The sequence below is a fragment of the Microtus oregoni genome, unplaced genomic scaffold (assembly GCF_018167655.1).
Source record: "Microtus oregoni isolate MIOR12 unplaced genomic scaffold, Mior012 000040F_ref0000088, whole genome shotgun sequence".
In the NCBI taxonomy this organism is placed as follows: Eukaryota; Metazoa; Chordata; class Mammalia; order Rodentia; family Cricetidae; genus Microtus; species Microtus oregoni.
The window spans coordinates 2,135,713-2,155,918 of NW_024543207.1; the positions used below are offsets into that span (position 1 = coordinate 2,135,713).

Here is a 20,206-nt window from a genome sequence, read left to right on the forward strand (position 1 = left end):
GCTCTTTCTGTTTTTCCTTTTATATCTCTTACGGATGCGACTTTAAGTAATAGCTTCGCTAGAGTTCAACACACCACGATGGATGATTTCACTACTCGTTTGCTTTGGAAAATGTGGGCCGGGATCTCGTTAGAAGCAACGCACTTGTGTTTCTGATTCTATTTGCATATTTATCTCCACGAGCAAGTCCAAGGCAAAGAATACCATAGACGATTTAAATTCAATTGAAAGTGGATCATTTGGAATTCTCCCTGGAGTGCACCGAGCACCTGCAACGTGCCAGGCAGGAGGCGAGGCAGAATGTACTCTGCAGACACTTGGCTGTGGAGATGTGCTATGATGGATCAGCCGGGTCAAATAAGGCTGGAAAACACCATACGCCTTCTCTTCAAAAATGCAGATTTGCAGAGGGAAGTTTCTGAAGTGATATATATATATATACACATATATATGTATATATATATATACATTTTACATTAGTGTTAACAAGCTTATATTTAATCCAAAAACTTTGCAAACTTGACCCCACCCCCAAACTATGACACCTATTTACTCTATGAAAAAATATATAGAATTTATATTTAAGAACCCTGAAATGTATTTTATGTTGGCAAATAGTCATGTGTTGTTTGAGCTCATTGAGAAACTTACTTTAGAAATTTAGTTGTCTCAGACTGTCACTGAAGATGCCTTGTCTAGGGACAGGCTGCCCCCTTAACTCTGTGACAGGGAAGAAAGAGACCAGAAAAATAGCCCAAGAGTAGAAAGCATTGTGTCTCAGAGAACAGCTACAAGGTGAGCCATTTCCACCCGAGGTGACTAGTGTCTGCTCCATGTCTGGAAATTGCCAACAGTGGAAACCGGAAGTTGGACATTGAGCTGTGAGAAGCTCATCCATGGGGAGAAAACTCAATTGGGAACTCCAGCCAGCTGCCTCAACGTCTCCAGTCAATTTTTGCTGGATGTTATAAACCCTGGTTTGATGGTCTTGCATTTGCTCTCTCTGTCAGGTTACTCTAGTCCTCTCTGCTGGATGCTGCGAGTTCCTGATTTGATGTCACTTTGACCTCTATCTGCTGTTTCTACTTGCTGTTTATTATTTTACTTCTGTTTGTGATCTACTTAGTGAACTCCCTCTTGTGTAACCAAAAGGGCGGCTATGGTAGATCATCTTCCAGATCACCCAGAATAAAGTCATAAGAGATAAGGAAGTAATATTCCAATTTCCTTAGGAAATCCTTGAATTGTGTCTCTAAATTTCACTTGTGTTATCAGGAATCAAATTCCTCAAATAGTTTTTGATTATCCCAAACACACTAAGCATATCCCAGTATCACAGCAAGGACCACTGACTGTGAGATTTTTGGAAAAGTCAGCTATTAAACAATGTGGGTAATTATTTTCCATGGCAAATATTAATTTTCAGGGACACAACCTATTATTTAAAAAATCCTGGAGCCAGACTCTTGGCAAAGATGTCCAGTTTGAGTCAATGGCTTATGTTATTAAAGTCACACATGCTACATATCCTTCCCACACTCTCCTCCTGTCTCCACCTCCAAAGGGTGCTGGCATTACAGTCCTGCCCCGCCATGTCTAGCCTACCTTCCCTGAAAGAAAAAAAAAAGAATCCAAAGAATCCAACAGATGACACATTTATTATACTACTTGGATATTTTCTTGAATAATGTACCAATAGCTACAAGAACATTACAATGGTCATTGGGTGAGAGCATCCTCTTTGAACCATACAGATAAACCAAACAGGTAATTGGTCCAGTATTTTGTTTCCACTCCATCCCCAGCATCCTATCACAGGGATGAATATAGCTGACAAGGATTTTTAACTTTGTGGTGTTGCTTTTCCTCCTAGCCATGAGTAATTATAGACATTTGCCATGGTCCTGAAAGCGTTCTATTGGGAGGGAGGTGAAATATTCCATCATCTTCAGCACTTTCAAAATTTTATTCGATTATTATGCATCTTCCTGACAGCAGGCTGGGGAAGTTGAAAGATCCACAGGTGACAGAGTTTGCACTGTGACTATTAGTCAAGCTGGAGAAATGCCAGGCCTCAGTATGCTCGCTGGGCCTCAGCCTGAGCACAGGTGCTAGGTGACCTGCAAACGCGCACGCTGTTAGGTGGAGATGACTCCTCCCTCCCTTGTTGGTGGGAGTAGGGAAGGGACTGAGAGCGCATGTGGAATAAAGCTCCCCAGAGACACTTATTCATTTTTAGAAAGAGAGATTACACTAAGGTTGATTCAGTGAAAATTACATTTTTCTTAATTTCCCACATTCGCCATTCTTTGCAGAGACGAATCCTGCAGTGAGGAATTACATGTCTGTGGCTCTGCTCTGCGTGTGCCCCGTGGCGCTGGCAGGGGAGGGGGCTGCAGAGAAAGGAGGTGTCAGCTCCCGAAAAGCTGGCTCCTAAAGGCCATTTTAAAGAAAAATCGATCCCTGTGGGCGTTGTATGCAAACTCTACAAGCTGTTGCCACTTGAATATTAAATATTAGTTCTTTTTTAATACCACAGATACCAAAATGTCAAGTATTTCATTTTTTTTCCTTAGTTAGGAACGAGCTTTTAAAGTGATGCAAATTTAAGCAGTTTCCATGTTCGCTGTAATGTTGGTATCGCTTTAATCCAGTTCCTGGATCCATCTGACAGGCAGAGACCTAATGAAGAACTCACTATGCAAACCAGAATGACAACGATCTGCTCCTACTTGATGTCAGTGTTTTAGAAGCGTATATTTCCATGTAAATTAATCTCTACGAATTTGGAAAAGTTAGGCGTAATTCCATTTGACCCCCGTCTTTTTCTTTGTTCTTGGGGTTATTTTAGCATCTGCTCCACAGAGGGGCAGTTTGAGGAGCAAACGGGTCATTGTGTGCAGAGAACCTGAAATGGCACCTGACACTTAAAAGTGCATTGCTAAATACTACTATTATTTTTGTTAATGCCATTTGCATTGCAACCACAGATCCAAATATATCCACACTGGAATAGTTTGAAGGTGGTCAGGTTCCTCTTAGGACTAAATGTTTTTCCATTGTCCTGAAAACACCTCCAAGCAAGTCAGAATTCTTTCAAATTTCAAGAGTAGAAACACTTGAAACTCGGGTTAGAACCACTTGTTAATTGTTCACCTTTGGGTGGCGTTCAAGTCAGCTCAGACAGTTATGGTACGGAAAGAGAAAGCAGATGTACCCTATCCCGATGGCCACTGGTCACACAAAGGAAGGGAACATGGACAAGCAGAGTGCACTAGGGGAGCCACACATTCATAGAACATGTGGTGTTTCTTCCTGTCCATCTTGCAATCTTAAGATTAAAAAGTATCTTTACTTTATTCAGGTATAAAAATTACCAGAGCCACCTTCAACTTGGTTTTGGCTCTGTACAAACGGTTCTGGTAATCAGCATGCTGACATGATTCTCATGTAGTGTTAGATAAGAATTTGATATAATGAGAATGAATGCTATTTACATTTTAGATTTTGTCTAAATCCAAAATTATAAAGTGGGGGGAAAGATTGTACGCACTCCAAACCCATGTCTTTAATGTACAACAACAACAACTACCTCCCCAGGGTTCAAGGTGATGAAGGTCAGGGATTCAGGCACAGAAGTGCTGAGAATCATTAGAACGTTGAGGCGCGTGGGAGGCTGGGCATTCCTGAGCAGTGGAGATAGGAGAGAAGCATGCGGCCCACACTAATAGATGCGAGGATTGCTCTGTAGTCTACCGAAGTCAGCCAGAAGGATAAAGGACTGAGGGCATGCACTCATACTGGATTTTAAGATTGCAGGCATGGTGTTCAATCAGGAAAGAGCCAGAAGATAGATGGTGGGAGGGGCCGGCACAACAAAGTAAAGGCTGGGCCAGTGTAACACCCTTGTTCTTCCTTTCGTGCCTGCTGGCACCAAGAGCGAACGAGGTAGGCGCATAAACAATGCCATAAAATCTCAAATTGAACTGTCTAACTACAGTTGAACGGTAGCTTACGAAGACTCTGACTCTACTTTGGATTTTCTTTTGGGAGCAAACTTGCTTTTTCTTACAGGCGATTGTTGTAATTTCCGAACGTTGCTTTGTAAATGTGCGTAAATCCAGAGAAACAGTTTGAACCTCCTAGAAGCTTTATTATAGTGACATGCAGAAGGTAATTACGATGTTTATGTAGGGCAAGACTCCCCGTAACGTTAGTAATTGCATACATGGAGACTGTATTTGCCCAGAAGACAATATGAACTTCAGTTGTCATAAGAATACTTAGTTAAGGTGGCTGAAGAGATGGCTCAGTGGTTAAGAGCACTGGTTGCTCTTCCAGAGGACCCAGGTTCAATTCCTACCACCCACACAGCAGCTCATAACTATCTGTAGCTCCAGTTCCAGGAGATTTGACATTCTCACACAGACATACACGCAGGCAAAGCACCAATGCACGCAAAATAAAAATAAACAAATCATTAAAAAAAGAATACTTAGTCAAGCCCAGGTATGCCCCTTAGAAAGTTGGATTCATTAATTCAGGTTTCTACCGATCTCCAATATGTAATGATTATCCCAGAAGCTGGGTTGATGTTCTCCATCAATTAGCAAAGATTTCAGACTTTAATAATATAAAAACGTTTCACTGGGTATGTGTAGAGTGAGAAGGAGAATTACAAGGTCTTCAATTCCCTAGGGCACTTTGGAATCACCTTTCATTCACAAATCATTAATATGCTAATTAGAAAATGTCTCCATTGATTGAATTGCTTCTCTGGTGACTTCTGTTTGCTAACAGTTTGAACGACTTGACAATATGATCTGGGTTTGATGCTGATTCCACTACACTATTTACAGACAAATAATATTAGATATGTTGAAGGCGATATAATTACACTAATGCTTTAAAGTTCAGACTTGGCGTACATTTATTTGCCCTAGTGTTCTTGATTAATGCTAATCAGGACAATGTTTCTACATTCTAGCTAGTTTACACATGCAACCAAACACATCCATTGTTTTGTATGTGGGGTCTTCAGTTTGGTACCTAAAGCACAGCAAGCATTTTGGAAAGAAATGTTGTCGGCCCACTTCGGCCCCTGACCACAGTAAAGGAATTTTCAAAAAATTGATTATGAAATTATTTCGTCAGATAAATGATGTTGAATATATGCATCTGTATAATAGCCTAATATTTTGCTTGAGGCTACCCACAGAAAGCATTGCTATAAAAATCATCTTCACTAAGCCATCTAAGTCATAAGCATAGCTTTTTAGCCTCGGTACCATCGGCCCCTTATTAATTTTTAGTACCTTTCCTTTTCCACTTTATAATTAATGAAGTAGAAAACAGCTGGTTGTTTATAACTACTTAGCTTTATTCCTGACCCCACTGCACTCCAACTAGGAGTATGACATTCCTTTTAAAAAATATCACTGGACAGCTTCATATGTCAATATAACAAATTTTAGTTGCTTTCCCTCCTCATTCCCCCGTTCATCCCATTGCCTCTCCTGTTAAAACCCATCTTCTCCCAACATCTCCCACCTACTTTAATGCCTTCTTTCTGTCTGATCCATTAAGCTGAGTCAAGAGTTTCTTGCCTGAGTGTGGGTAGATGGTTATTTAGTGGAGCAGGGCAACTATTGGTGGCCATACCACTGTATCAGTGTTATGGTGCCCCCAACTGTCAATAGTCCTTTATGGAATGGAGTGAGGAGGGGAGTGACCTCATGGGCCCTTTTCTGTCCATCATGAAGTGGAGACAGGCCCAGGCTTGCACAGGTCCTGCACAGATCATGAGCACAGCTGCTGTGTCACATCTGGATGATGTCATTTTGCTGTGCACCTCCTCATATGCTAGCTCTTACATTCCTTCTGCTTCCTCTGAAGATGTTCCCTCTTTCCGCTTTGGTGCACTGGGGCCAGGATATGGTTTAGTACATTGAAATCTAGCTAGTTAAAGACAAAAAAACATAGACTAGGATGAAACAAACAGTGTTGCTAAACAGACACATTGAAAAAAAGAGCTTAATAGTCAATTAAGTTTGCTTAAGATTATTTTTTTAATCACTTGACAAACTTGGTCAAATAGGTTGCCATCTGCTGTGACTGAAAATGTGTGGACTGGGCATGGAGGATCTTCTAGAAGCGGGGACACGAGGACAGCACCATCGCAAACTATCTGGTAGGGATTTCACTTGAAGTCTTCATTCCCAAACCCCCATTTTATTTCTCTGTAAATGTCAAAGTCACTGTGGAGTAAAATTGGTTCTGTTTCATGTGTGTAATGAACTCCACTGAAATGTGTCAAGCCGCTCTGGCATCTCTCACCATGTAGCACTTCTCTTGTGCCAATGAATCATCATGGCAGCAGCCATCAAACGATGGCTGGGTTTTTTTTTTTTGTAAATGTTTATATTTGTGAATAACATGCCAAGCTGTTTGCAAACGAATGCATTTCCAGATGAAGCCATTTCAACGGTATTACTCCCATTCTAAAATCATATTCCACACATTAGATTAATGAAGATAAAATCAAATGCGGTACAGTACATAAAACAGGGTTTTATATGCAGTTGAGGCCTCAAGGAGTGTTTGGTTTGAAATGTAGGGCAAAGCAAATACATGTGAATCAAAGACCATTTCCTGCTCTACATGTTGAAAAATGCTTAATTATGCCATTGTCAGAGGAATGGTCACCATGTGGCTAAGACTAGACTTTATGCCACAGATCTGGGTGAAAAGTCTCAGTTCTGCCCAATAATAGCTGGCCGAATAGAAGACCTCATTTTTCTTTATTTATAGTAGCTACCTCAGATGCCTGTGAAGATGAAATAAATGCCTCAATGTGTGTGGTTTGGCTGTTACACTCACTAGGCTGTTACACCTAGACTTCAGAGCCAGAGAATGACTTGGCGAAGGCTACGTGGAGGCCATCCTCTCAAGTATTTTTATTTTGTCTTTCTAAAATCAGGCATCAATGTTACTAGCTAATTACAAACACAGACTATAAGGTCAACCCACAGGACGAGATATGCCCCCTGACGCAATAGGGAATGACTATTATGGGCATCACCAACTGCTTTCAGATTGGATTTGAGATCTGCTCAATAGGAGAGAACACGTACCTGGTATTGTAAATCCAGTTAAAAACCCATGGTTAGAGAGGCCATTGGCCCTTGGGGAGAACTCATCACTGTTGTTTAGCAACATTGACATGGTACCAAGCTGCAATTAAAATATTATTTATACCCATAGGCAAATGCAGCTTTCATCCTTGATCAGAGGAGCTCCTCTTTGCAGTAAATGGTGGTGAACACAGATGCTCATAGATGTTCATGATGTTTAGAATAAAGAACAGACAAGGGCTCATCCCCAACAGGACACTTATCTCACCTCTCCTATGAGTCAGGTGACTCCGTGGAAGAGAGTGCAGAACATATGGATGCGCCTGAAGGCAGCAGGACTGAGAAACACTTTCTTCAGGGCATTACAAAGCTCTTGTAAAAAGGGACCTCACAACAGCTGAAGTTGCTTGCTCTGGGCCTGCACAGATTGGGTCTGTCAATAGCTAATCATGGACTAGGGTGGGACTCACGAGGCCCTCATGGACTATTGGCAAGTGATGGATTCTGGGATAGTCAATGCCTTCACTTGTAGGCTTAAAGGTGAGCCTACCAGACTCCAGTGGATGGCTCCAAACATGTGGCCACACAGATGATCCTGGTTAAAACCAGTGGGGGCATGAAACAAACCAAAAAAGCATGAGAAGGGGACCTGTAGAGAGGCGGGGAATGATAGGGTGCGGTGCATGGAGGATGAGAGTAAGCAGAACGCACTACATGTGCATATGGAATGATCAAAAGTCTAGATTTAATCAATTTAAAAAGTAAATAAAGATTTTGAATCACGTTAATCTTTAAAATGAACTAAACCTGAATCTCCATGGCGCTTTCTTTTCTGTGGAGTGTGATCTGCCCTCCACAGCAGCCTTCCCAGCTTGCCCCAGTCCACGCTGCTCCTTATCATATCCCCTGATGAGGGCTGATGTTCCACTGCCATTTGTCACCTTGTTTTCATGTTCACTTGCAACATTCCATTATGTGTCTTGCCTGACTCCCGGGGGCCTGGGCCCATGTGCTCCCTGTCTTGCTCTAAAAGGTTTACTGATGCAAAGAAAGGGAAAGAGAAAGTATTTTATACTTTTAATTAGCTGTTCACGGTCTGAATTTTAAACATTTCTGTAGCAGACCAGATGTTCAGGCTACAGAAATCTATGAAAGGCTTGGTTTCATATTAGCCTCTGTTTCTCTGTTTCTATGTTAGGTTTCTCAGGCGGTGACATTAATTTTTCTTTTTTCTTTCTTTTTTTGATATGTAGCCACTTAAGGCAATACAACTTCAATAAGACTGGGAGATGTCAAAACTCACTAATCAATGAGCACAAATGGCTTCCAGATTTCAGTGAGTTTGCTCTTCCTTCGGTCCCTAAAGAAAGGGCCACCTGGGAGGATTTGCTGGTAGCTGTGGGCAAGCAGGAGACCGGGTGTTTTCGTTGGTCTGAGAAGTTCAATATGTCCAACCTTATTAAGTCACAGAAGGAGTCACATGATTGGGTATATCATTGGGTAGCTGTGAACTTGGTACATCCTATGTGTATGCATTCAAGGTTTGTATTTATATAAAGCATAACGAAGAGTGGAGTTACTGTTACTTTTGCTGACGTAATTTATCAGCTCTTACATCAACTCTTTTAAGAAATGTTTTAAAGTTATCAGAGCCATCTGGCTCATTCGTACTATTCTTTTTTTTTTTTTTTTGGTTTTTCGAGACAGGGTTTCTCTGTGGTTTTGGAGCCTGTCCTGGAACTAGCTCTTGTAGACCAGGCTGGTCTCGAACTCACAGAGATCCGCCTGCCTCTGCCTCCCGAGTGCTGGGATTAAAGGCGTGCGCCACCATGGCCCGGCTTCATCCGTACTATTCTGGTTAACATTTACTATATCCTGTTTCTGGACCCACTGTGTGCCAGAGTCACACTAAGTACCCCATGATGATCCTGTGAGTGGATAATAGAAACTGAAGCTCAGTGAGGTAGAGAAACTTGTTCAAGATCCTTCAGTGAGCATTATGGCAACGTGAAACCCTACCAGAGCCATCAGAAGGTGGCCTTACCCTGAACCCCCATAAGGAAGTCACAGGCCAGGCTCAATATAGCTATGACCTTAGAATTGATTCTTCATGACTTTTCCTCAAAATTAGCACCAGCACAGGTCTCTGAGGGGCAAAACCAGTCATCACAAAGCATATGGGCTAAATGAGAAGAGCAAACAAACATTTGCAGTGTGCCAGGTAACAGGAAACATACTTTACAAAGACGTCAGTGCCAAAGCAATCTGCCGGGAAGGGGCCACCCTCTAAACCAGCAGTATGGTTTAGAAACACAGAATTAGAAGGTCTGGAGACTGTGCCCACGGGAGCACAGTGAGTGAGTGACAGTCATCCACACATGTCTTCTTAACCAGGACGTCAACCATCCCGTTTGTGTTTTGCTTAGGCAAATGGCATCTAGGTTTTACTTACTCTTATTTCAGACAAGAGTTCTGCAAATTTATCATGAGCTCTCTAAATCCCCACCAAACTGAAGATGCGGCAAATAGTACTGGAGGCTGGGTTATTCACAGGAGAGAGAGGCAGCAACCCAAGCTCAGAGGGTAGCTACAAAGGCAGGGAGAGGAGATGGAGGGGATCGAGTCAGGGCCTGACCACGGGGGAGCCATGAAGCCTTGTGATCCAGTGCTAAGAGCAAACCTGGAACATAGTAACAAAATAAGTGGTTGTGGGGGTGAAAGCGTGCTTACAGCATGTAAGTATGACATGCATGTAGAATCCATGAGCTAATAATGATCTAAGGACTAGGCATGAACGTTTGAAGACTCTGGAGAGCTCGAAGACATCACTGTGATGCAAACATAACCCAGGGACACGCGCAGCAATGACCTCAAAGAGTTACGGGAAGATTCAAATTCTCCTGAATGTTTGGCATGAGAAGGCATAGATATATAGAATAAATTTAAGAATGACTGTAAAGAGTCACTAGTGTTTACAAGATCTCTCTCACTTTGTGCAAGCTTTTATATATCTCTAGGTTTTTTTTTTCTCAAGCATGAAATTAGAGGGCGAGATTAGCACGGCGAGAGAAGCATACCAGGTCCAGCTTACCCGTGTACGTCCCTTCACTAATACTTACAAGGCGTGAAACATTACCGAGAGGCTTGACACACTGAGCTTCCCTTTCTTTTCACTTTTCACTCGAGAATAGTAGAGTTGGGGGTTTCAGTGGAGGTGGTGAATAAAACATCCCTTGTTCTCTTCCAAATTACAAAGAAATGAAGAAATAGAAACATGGTAGATGAAATAATAGTTACTTTCTTTGCCAGGGGTGGTGACGCACACCTTTAATCCCAGCCCTTGGGAGGCAGAGGCAGGTGGATCTTCTTGAGTTTGAGGCCAGCCTGGTCTACAGAGGGAGTTCTAGGACAGGTTCCAAAGCTACACAGAGAAACCCTGTCTTGAAAACAAAATAAACAAACAACAACAACAAAAGTTACATTCTTCATTACTTAAAGAAAAAAAGCCAGGTGGGAACGGGGGCTTAGTGTAAAAGTCAAGTAGGATTTCTAAGTAAACTCTAAGCATTAGGCAGGCTCCCACGGAGCCCGTGTTACCCTTTATTTTGCCTTTAAAAGAGTGAAGGAAGAAATGGTCGGTAGCACTGGATTGCACGCCTTGAGTCTACAGTTCAGAGCCTGAGTGGCTGAGCTTCCTCTCCTGTGCCTGGCCAGCTCAAGGGACAGAAGCAGAGGGAAGTGACGAGAAGATGCCATTTTAATCCCCAACTAATTAAAAACATCATTAGAAACAGAGTGTTCCCAAGAGCCAGTCCATCACTTATTATTTATTGATAATTCTTGAATTTACAGGTTTGGCTCTTGGAGTTGTTCACAACAGCACTAAAAGGAAAAAAAATATGAATAATTTAGAGACAGAGAGCATAAAGTTTCCCTAAAAATATCTTTTGCTTCAGGTCAATCAATGAATGCATTACACACAAAATAAATTCTTTCCCATTCTGCCTCACCTTTGCCAACAGACACACCCCACCCCCCCCACACACACGTATTAACACATGCATGCATGCATGCACACACAGAGAAAAGATAATGAACTAGATTGCTTTTGTACCTCTCCCCAAATCTAGATATTTTTATGCGCTTCAGACATCTGCCTGTTAACACTGAAAAACTACCGCGGCTCTCCTCACCCGAAAGGAAAACAGTATTTTTAGAGGTGTAGAGAGCAAACAGGCAGAGCTCCACTGCTGTCTGGATAGCTTTGTTCGTTCAGCGTGCTTTATGTAACACTATTTGCAGAGGATTCATACCCTAAATTAGATGCTTCTTAGAATATCTTGGTGTAATAACTTAGAAGAGATGTATTTTAATAAATAATGTATGACAACTTAAAGGGGCAGCACCACATTCAAAGAGTTCTTTGAGATTAAAAAATAGGAAGGGGACTTATGAAGGTGAAGACATCGTAACTAATTGGAGATGTTCACTGACCATCAAATTAAATTTCCATTAGACAGGGAGACAATATGCTAGGAACGGAATACCCGGTGCTGTATCCACTTTGATTGCCTTCGTTTGGAAAGTTTAATTAGAACCCCTGTTTACTTGAGTCAAATTGTGCATAAAATATCACACACACAAAAACATTTTAAAAGAGAATTTTAATTATACCACTAAAGAAATGCCCCTGTTCAATGTTTACTAAACACTTGCCAGAACAAGTTAATTAATACATGCTTAAATATGTGGAAGAAGAAAAAGGAAAAGGGGGGAATCACATTTATCTTTTGTCGAGGTTTACTTCAGTTGTCGCTGGAGTTCCGTTTCCAATTTAACAACTGTCTGTCACGGTGCACATGTATAATTACAAACTATGGGGCGCCAGAACCCAGCACAGGCCGGGGGAGAGCGCCTCCCCGCTGGAAGCCCTTGTTCCAAACTGCTGCTCAGTGCTGCTGTCTGCTCCACAGTTGTCCCGTCAAGTCCCTTCATCTTCGTTTGTGCCGTGGTAGCGTAGCAGGATGCTCAGCTATTGCTTCCTCAAATAGGTCAGGAATAGGGCTTTTTTTAAAAAAAATTATTTAAAACTATACAAAAAAGTTTTTGATTAAAAAAACCATATGTGGAGAGAGAGAGAAGGATTTGGGTGGTACTCAGTTTTTACTTCTAATTTCATTGCTTTATTTTTAAAGATTTCAATTTACACCTATTGGTGTGTGGAGTCTGGGTGTATGTGGGTGGGGGTCAGAGGGCAACTTTCGGGAGTTGCCCTCTCCTTCTGTCACGTGGGCTCCAGGGATTGAATTCAGATCCTCAAGCTTGGCAGCCAGCGCCCTTCCTGGCTGAGTCATCTTGCCAGCCCCGTTCTGTTTGAATTCATTGCCTGTCTTTTGCTCTCTACTGATCCCTTACTTTCCCTGCTTGTGAATGTGAGCCATGGTGAGTCATGACTGCTTTTATTAGAAAGATGAGTACTGGCAAGCAGCTGAGGGGCCATTAAAACACCAAGGGGTGCCAGCCTTTCTGAGAGATGCCCTTACCTTGGAAACTGTATGGAAAGTCAGAAGGAAAAGTACCTAAAACTAACTGAACCCTTTCAGAGACAGTATACAATTCATTAATTCTCTCTGCCATTATTAGAAAGATTTACCTAAACTCTGTCAGCCTTTCTGTTTCTGAATAGTAGGCCATTTGTCAACACCCAAGGCCATGGCTGTTCCTTCTGGCGAACTGTTCTCACATCAGTTTTGCCCAGAAGCATTTCTGAACTGGTCTTCTGTAGCGGGTTTGCTAAAATTTGTTCTCAGGTTTCTGAAACCAGTTGTTGAACCAACCCACCAGCTTGGCCAGATCCCATGTGGATTCACAAAGTGACACAGACCTGAAATTCTGTTCCAGTTGAGATAAGAGAGGTGGTTTCTGCTCAGCCTCCCCTGTATTAAATAAAAATAGTGCTGTAGTCTATGACCCTGCAAAATTTATATTTCATCCCCAGTGTGATGGTGTTTGACGTGAGGGTCCGCGAGGTAGTTAAGTCATGCAGGTAGAGCCCTTGTGAATGAGGTTAATGCCTGATAAAAGAAATTCCAGACAGCTCCCTTACCTGCTTTTGGTGGGTAAGGAGAAAGCAAAGAGAGCTAATAAACCAGGAAGCCAGCCCTTACTAGTGGACAATCCCGCTGGGCTTCCCTTTTGGACTTCTCACTTCCAGACCCTTGAGATAGAGATTTCTGCTGTTTATAAGCCACTGAGTTTGTAGTATTCTTGTTAAGGCAGCTGCAGCAATTGGGGTAAAAGAGTACGCAAACTCTCAGCACACGGCCACAAATCCAGGGAACAGCCATTACTCGGGACTGCTCTGGAGATCTGTGTGAGAGCAGGGGCAGGCTACTGTCTTGGAGCTTGATATAAAGAACAAAAGGCCACAGTTTCATGAAAGGTAGCCTACTTAACAAAGCAAAACATTCTCTTAGAGGACTAGTTTCTCTTAAAAACAACAACAACAATGACAACAAAAACCAAACCCTATGCCTGCACAAAGAGCGTGGTTCAAGACATAAGCCCACCAGCACTCACTTGCTCTTATTAATTCCAGTTGGTAGGGAAAACAGACTTTCCGGATGCATTTTCTTTTGGTATAAAATAAGAACCTTGAGCGCCAGCACATTTGCACACCTACCAATTATGAAATGAGTTTCCTGAATATGAAATCTCGGCCAAGATATAATTTAGCCCTGTAAGCCCCTGTCAAACTCAGCCTTGGTTCCACTTGGAGCATCCAGTATTATTATTCGATTGGTAATTGTTTAATGGACTTGAGAGAAGCTTTCAGGTTTTTTCCCACAATACAGTAAAAAGTTTTTGTAAAATGAGCATGTTTTTTTTCCCGACGCACACACACACCTCGTAGATACCTTTAGAAGTGTCTTTGAGAGTCAAATGTTTCTGACACACTAAGCGTGAAAGATGCCACAGCTCTGTCACTAATATCAGATTTTTTTTGGTTAGGTGGCTGTAAATAAAAATCAGGTATCCATGGTTATAAATTCCCATTTCGCATTTTCTTCAGCCACAGCAAAAAATTCCAATTAATTGAATCAGAGCCAACCACAAATAATGCCAGGAGTGCAGTCCTTGGTGCGTCGGGTCATGGGCAACCAGTCATTAAGATGCAGAGGATCAGCAGTAAAGACCTGGAATGCAGGCTTTGTCCCAGAACTATTATTTCTGGGTGTGTGTGTGTCTGATGGATATGACTAAAGTATCTAGAAAATGTAGCTTCAGCTATTTTAGACTGAGAAAATTAGCTGCAATCCTTATTTTGCTTGACTTGGAATTTTTGATAAAGTTCTGAAGTGTCATTTTCAAAAATGAAAATATTAGTTCAGGATTTTTACTTGTATTTTAAAAAGAGTTGGCACAGAATTTCCTTATAAGTGAGTAGGGGCAATTTATTGGTGTTGGTGCCATCAGTGTGCCAAGTCCACTGTGGGCGGACTCAGGCTCATACATTTGCCCAGTGACTTTGTGGAATTGCTATTTAAATTTCTCTGTCTTTTTTCTCTGTTTCACGTTCAGTGGGACTACCATACAAGCAGGAATCTCAGCATTATGAGTGATTCACAATAAGATCTCACAGGACTGGGCATATGGCACCTCCTATCTCCTCCCCATTGACTTGCCTGCACCTTTAACTTTGGAACGTGTCAGAAGGTATAGAAACCCATGGGAACTACCTCTAGACATGACTTTAGTGCCTTGTCTTAATCCCAGTTCCTGTGTGGTCCAGACGTGATGGTTGCAGGAAGGAGGTGATGCTGGCCATGAAAATGCTTTGGTTCTTCATGATCCATCTGGTCTGGTATTGATGGTGCTTCCTGGGTCAGGCTGGAACCTGGAAACAATGCAGCTTTGCCCAGGAAACCAAGTAATAACATTCCCTTTGGGTTTTCAAGCAGTAGTTTTTTCTCTTGGTTTCTGTCACTGTCCATCCATCACCCTGTGATGTACACTGACCCTACACGCCAGGAAAGGAGACCTGAATGAAGTCATGAGGATGATGCTGTACTCCTTCTGAAGCTGCTGGTTTATAATGTGAAGGATTGGACCATCTATCCTACCTTGGAGCTCCTTGGCTCATCATTTAATTAGGTTGATTGTGTTCTGCTGGTCCAGGGTCAGCAACTTTTATGTGGGATGGACAGGTTGAGGCTGAGTAGATAATCCTTTGAAGGCAGAACTGCCAGGTCAGCATGTGTATTGCTCTTATCGTCCTGGCTATATCTTGGACTGAAGACAAGAAAGGAGCCAGAGTATGTCAGTTCTACTCCTAGGATTGATGCTGTTGGCACATAGCTCAACCGTTAGAGGGGTGTCTGGGATCACTCCCTTTGGCATAGCCTGGGTAGAGCGGAGTGTCCCTGTCCATGGTTCCTTGTTCACGTACCCATCATGGGGGTCCCAGCAAGCAAGGGGTGGGCAGAATGGAAGAACTGGGCTAAGTGTTGCTGCTGCTAGAAACCTGGAGAGAAATGAAAGAAAGGGGAAGGAGCTGTGCTTTCGTTGTTGGAGTGCGGAAGCTTCTTCAACTTGGGCCTCTTGTCCAGTCACTCACGACTTCACCTCTCTTCTGGTGAAGTCAGGGTCCTTGCTTTTAAAATCATCTCAAAATGTGGATTCTGGAAGGCCTGTTTATTTAGACATTCTTCCCTAATAGAATTCCAGGGAACTCATTCTTCTTGAATGTTTGTATGAAGATACCAGAATTTGACCCAATGACGAACATTCATTTTTGTCTGCCTTTGGGGTAATTGTTATGGAGTCCAAGGCTGAGGCAATTCCTATCACTAGTGTTGCTGTTCTTCTAAGACATAGCAGTTCACTCTGTCTAAGGTGCTGTGTTCTTTGATTTTGTAATCAAATCTGTATTCTAGACCATGGACTGTTGACTTCTATGGCCAGTCATTCTCTGGGGTTCTGTCTGGGGCATTGTTTAGACTTGGGTTCAACATCCAGCTACTTCACTGGGATTTCTTTGGGGGGACAGCGGTTTCTTCTTAGATTCAGAGAAGGAATATCACTTGGGTTCCACAGAGACGGCTGACCAAAGTGAGCAGCACTGGGAACACAGGACCCTCAGGCCTTGGCAGGGTCACACATGTCTTGCTATCTTCCCAGTTTATCCCTTTGTTCATCATTTAAGACCCTGCAGGTGTCAGAGGAAACTAGAGGAAGGTGATCGTGAAGCCCAAGTACAGATGTTACTCGGTACTCTCAAAAGACTCAAAATGCAGCTTGGCTTCTAGTCTTTTCAGCTCTGACATATGGTCCTGACCCCCCATCTGGGGAACTTCTCTTTGCAACAGATGGAGGCCGTTACAGGAAATCCACAACCAATCAAAATGCAGAGTTGTGAGCCCAGTTACAATGGATACATCCATTGCAATACAACTCTAGCTCCTAAGGCTCAGGGAACAGAGCAGAAAAGGGGGGGAGGGGTGGAAAGACTATAAGAGTCGGAGGAAGAGGTGTGCTCCCCATAAAGTCTCACCATCATGACTGCATAAACATGAAATGAACAAGGACAACAACCATAGACAGGGCAAAGCAGATGGGAGGAAAGACCATGCAGCTGCAGTCCTACACAAAGAACTCTGCCGATAGGCTTTTGTTTCTTCATTGGCTTCAGCATAGAGAGATTATTGAAGAGGTAGAGTTTCTCCCCACATATGCACGTCACACACCATCATCAGCATCTGAAACTCTTCCTGTCTTATCATCACTTGAATCATGACAGTGGCATGACATGAGATGAAAATATATGTTGATGAATTGTTCTACCAGTCAAATCACAGATGTTAGCAATAGAACTGTTAAACAGAGGGTGGAAATCTAATGCAAGTATATAATGTCTATGTGAGCTGATTAAAAAAAAAAAAAATGGCAGAACATGGGGCATCTTCCTTCATGTTTTCTATGGTTAGGGTCATCCGGCCTTTAGCAAAATTTCTCACATAAATCGCTCAAAAAATTGTATTTGGGGCTATGAGTTAGTTCAGTGGTGACTGCCTTGTACCTGCCAGGGTTCAATCCCCAGCACTGCTCTTTCTGAGGTTTAGGGAACACTGTGCAAAAGAGGATGGAAATAATGCAAGAAATCAAAGATAGGAATAAAGGCTGCAAAGTACTATCATAAGGGCATGATGCAGCTATTGCAAACACGATCTCAGCGGCTATGGAGCATGACTAAGATGTCAGTAGCCAATCACAGGTCAGGGAGGGGCTCTTGGAACCCTAATCTACTGCCAGTTGATTGATTCCAGAGCAGGGATAGCTGTTGCCTGCATTTGTGAACACATGGGTGAATTCTTTAATGGATGGTTCCAAACCTGTGGTCACACAGAGGGCCCCAGTTGTAACTAGTGTGTCTCAAAACAAAATAAAAAAAGAAACCAAGAATGTGGTCAATGAAACGGTGGGGGTGGATGTGAGGGGTGGCAAAGTGATGGAGGAGGTGGAGGGATGAGAGTAAATGGAACACTTATCATGTAAAACGTGTTCAGGTGTACCTAATCAATACACACACTGTAGGCTGGTTAAGCCTAGACAATCAACAAACATATCACCTCATACAATTACCATTTTTTTTTGCACTAAAAATGTTTTTTACTTTTCAGAGCACAACTATTTTCTATTCTTTCTTTGAGAGAACCCTGATTCAGTGAATTCCCATTAGGAGGTAATAGGAGGACTAAGACCATTTTGCAATGGTTAATCCTACCAAACATAAAAATTGTGAAGTATGACACACCTAATTTAGAAGGTTTTTTTTTTTTTTTTTCCGATCACTTGCCAACATGGTGGCAGAAATTTTTTTTCTGGACAGGCTCTATGGTTTTTCATCATATCTGGATGACTGGGCAGCATTGTATGTGCACTGTCTGACAGCGGGAGACCTCTGGAATGGAGATATTTCTTCATGTTGCTTTATGGCGGTTGAGTTCAAACAAGAAGAATTCCGAGAAAAAAAATCAGTACAACTTGTTAGCCTCCAATTTATCATCCACCTATACAAGATTTAATGGCAGTGTTAACCGGGAGACTCAAGAATAATTATAGCCTAAAACAAGCCCTTAAAGGGAAAAGATGCCAAGAGCTCTGTGGAGGGGATGCTGTCCTGAAACAGCAACTACTCAAGCTAGGAGACTTTCATCGTGTGCTGTTAAGCACTCTGCTGCTGTGGGTTTCTTTCTTAAATTAAGGTGCCTAGTAGGGTTGAAAATAAAATATGTATGATTAGCAGGAAATACGCTGGCTCAGAATAGTTGGCAATGAGTGGGAAAAGGACAGAGAGGTGTTCCTCCCCGCCCCTCCGAGTCATTAATGGCTTTAGTTCACAGTCGTTATATCAAATACTTACTTTGAAAGACTGCTTTGAGGTCTGCTTTTAATTTGAACAGTTAAATATCGTATTCATGCCAATGAATCCTTTCTCTTGTTTTAATATCATTAGGAAGAAAGCTTTCTTGGCCAGAGTGAATACTTTAATTGCTTAAAAGAAAAAAGAATAACACACATATTTAATAAAAGCCTTTAAAACAATTTTCTTATATTGGCCAGGCACCTTAGTTTATATGATAGGCTTTTAGTATTTAAAACCAAATTACAGTGAGCCATATGGGGGAAAAGTCTCAAGAATAATATTTTAGCAAATAAATAACCTCTCACAGTTCTTTGTTGTTTAGCCTTTTCTGGCAGAATTTGCAGAGGAGTTTTACAGAGGCCCTTTATTTTGATAATGCAATTAGAATAAGGCACACTCTGTATAATCCCACAAACTGCTTGGAGCAAGATAGGGGTCACCACCAAACTTTGCTCATAAATGTGACAACATTAGTGCTTTAAATTTGCTGTCTTCAAATGCTTTTACTAACAAAAATATTTGTTTTAATTTAAGGTGAAATGAAAAGCTTTTTGTAAGTGTGTTTGTGTTTTTTTTAATGCAGCAAAATGCCACTATTTATAGCTCAACAGACTGCTGTCTGCACGACCAGCACTTCCTACTGTTTAGAATGAACAAGAAATAACTCCTGTATCTCATCTGTTTGAAGAGAGCACAATGTAGTTGCTCCTGTGAGCACCAGGTCACGAGGTGCAGCATCCCCGGCTGTCTTCTAAGCCAAGGTGGTCATCTCTCATCAGTGTCCTTCTGTCTGCCACCAGACAGAAGGAGGTGGCCATCCCAGTTAAGGGAAGGGGCAAGGAATGAGCCAGGCACGGGTTGACATTTTATCGTGTGGCTTTGGACCCATTATTTACCCTTTGAAGTTTCAGAATTTTCACTAGACTGGTGATGATCATATTCCCATACTATGATATTAACATGGAGTCAAATGACAAAGTGGACAAAAATGTTGACACATAGTAGCTATGTAGTAGATGCTAAAGTAGACAGAAATGCTAAAACATAGTAGCTACTAGCAGGTCAATTTTTTAAAATGAAGATTTGGTGAATTTATAACTTTTCATCCTTGCTAACTTTTGAATTTTATATTAGCCAGATAAAAATGCAAGGTTATTGAGTGAAGATACCCAGGAGATAAAACAGCAGAATGCAAATATGACATTTTCAAAGTCTTCTACTTTATTGTTAGCATCCATACATATTTTGCAATATACTCAGTAACAAAATTACTTTATTACTCAGAACATTTTTGCCTGTCAAGTTCTCTTATAGTGTGACGTCCAGTGTTACCTTCACACTGTGACTTTGTCTGACATCTGGCTCAATGTTGAGACGACCAGACAACTCAGACCTCCATAAACTGTGGACAGAGTGCTGACCTTGTACATCAAAGAATCTGGGTTCAAATCCTCATCATCCCCTAAATGAGGACAATGTCATGCAGCCCTGTGATCCCAACAGGAAGATCAGACATCCTGAAGCTATAGGTTCAGGCTAATAGCTCTCTGGGTAGAGTGTGGTTCTAGTCCACTAAAGAAACCGGGTTTGGTTCCCCAGTACCCCCTAAGCTAGAGAGGTAGCACACAAGCTTGTGATCACAGCAGAA

The 20,206-nt window shown here is 42.0% G+C and overlaps 1 protein-coding gene across 4 annotated transcripts in view; it reads right to left on the reverse strand.

Moving 5' to 3' along the window:
- Cdh6 (cadherin 6) overlaps positions 1-20,206 on the reverse strand; it is a 135,299-nt gene that overhangs the window by 61,675 nt on the left and 53,418 nt on the right. The window lies entirely within an intron of this gene.